This window comes from Mustela erminea, chromosome X, assembly GCF_009829155.1.
Source record: "Mustela erminea isolate mMusErm1 chromosome X, mMusErm1.Pri, whole genome shotgun sequence".
Lineage (NCBI taxonomy): Eukaryota > Metazoa > Chordata > Mammalia > Carnivora > Mustelidae > Mustela > Mustela erminea.
The window spans coordinates 38,121,356-38,123,062 of record NC_045635.1 but is presented as its reverse complement, the minus strand read 5'-3'; the positions used below and the strand labels follow the sequence as shown (position 1 = coordinate 38,123,062).

General features: G+C 37.4%; 1 pseudogene; it reads right to left on the bottom strand.

Annotated features, from left to right (window-relative positions):
• Positions 1 to 751: 751 nt before the first annotated feature.
• On the bottom strand, positions 752 to 1,237 carry LOC116583538 (annotated as a pseudogene).
• Positions 1,238 to 1,707: the final 470 nt, after the last annotated feature.

Genomic DNA, 1,707 nt, shown 5'->3' with positions numbered 1-1,707 from the left:
GAATCAACTTTTTGGTGTCTAAAAAATGCTTTCTGTATTTTGATAAAGATTGTGTTGGACTTATAGATCAAATTAGGGAGAATTGATATCTTTACAATATTGGGTCTTCCAATTCATGATCTGTGTATTTCTCCATTTATTTAGATTTTCCTTGATTTGTCTCAGTTTTTTTTTTTTTTAGTTTTCAACATACAGATTCTGTAGAATATATTTTGCTAGGTTTATACCTGTATTAGTCAGTGTTTAACCATGAAACAGGATTAGCAGGAGGGATCCATCTATCTATCTACTGAGATTTATTATAGTGAGATGGTTCTTATGGTTGTGAGGGCTGCTCAGGAAGAGAAGATCACCAGCAGTATGAAATTCCACATACATGTGTGGAAACTGTTGTTCATAAGTAGAATTTCTTTCTTCTCCTTCTTCCTCTTCCTCTGTCTCTCTCCAAAGCCTTAGCCTGGCTCATAATGCTTTTTCTACCAATTAAATCAGTGCCATCCAGATTATCCCAGATAATCTCCCTTACCTAAAATACACTGACTGTGGACTTTAAACCTTTAAAATGGTTTCCTAGCAACAAATAGATGGAAACTCTGGGAACTGTAGCCTAAGCAAATTGACACATTGGAAAATCTATTACAGACCTTAAGCATTTCATTTTAAAATATTACAAATGGTGTATAATTTTAATTCCAACATTTTTTAAAATGATGAAAAAAACTGTATTTAGATTTAGCTAGTTGGACTCAGTTTAGATGATCCCAATTTTGTTGGCAACATCCAAAGCATCATAGTCAGGGGCCAGTCAAACATACGCTTTCTTCTCTTCATCAGGCCTGATGAAGGAGTTGACCTTGGCCACATCAATGTCATAGGGCTTCTTCACAGCCTGTTTGATCTGGTGCTTGTTGGTCTTGACATAGACAATGAGCACAAGTGTGTTGTTGTCTTCTATTTTCTTCATGGCTGACTCAGTAGTCAGGGGGAGCTTGATGACATGTTGATGGCATGGTTATCAAGCTCGTTTCTCCTGGGGTTGCTCTTTCGAGGGTATTTGGGATACCTTTGGAGATGCAGAGTCTTGGGTCATCAGAACGTAGGTGATGTGCGGATCTTCTTTTTTTTTTTTTTTGTGACTGTGGACGCCTTTCGGCACCTCTTTCTTGCCCTTCAAAGCCTTTGCTTTGGCTTGGGCTTTGGGCGGGGTGGGGGCTTCCTTCTTACCTTTTGGCACCATCTTCCTAAAAGGGGTAATTCCAACATTTTATTTGTGGATATATGGAACCTGTATCCTGCGACTTTGTTAAATTCACTGAGTTATAGGAGGGTTTGTCCTGTAGATTCTTTAGGATTTACTGTATTGTCAATTATGCTGTCTGAAATAAAGGTAATTTTAGTTTCTCCTTTTCAATCTATATGCCTTTTGTTTTCCTTTTCTGTCTTTTTGCATCAGCTAGGACTTCCAGTATTTTGTTGAATATGGGTAGTGAGAGAGAACGTGCTTGCCTTGCTTCTGATTTTAAGGGGATTGCATTAGTCTTTCAATATAAAGTACGAAGTTGGGGGTAGTTTTTTTGTTTGGTTGCTTTGTTTTGTTGTAGATTCAGTATTAGATTAAGGACGTTCCCTTTTTCCCCCTTGTTTGCTAGAGTACTATCGTGAATTGATGTTGTATTTTACTGAATGCATTTTCTACGTGTATTTATA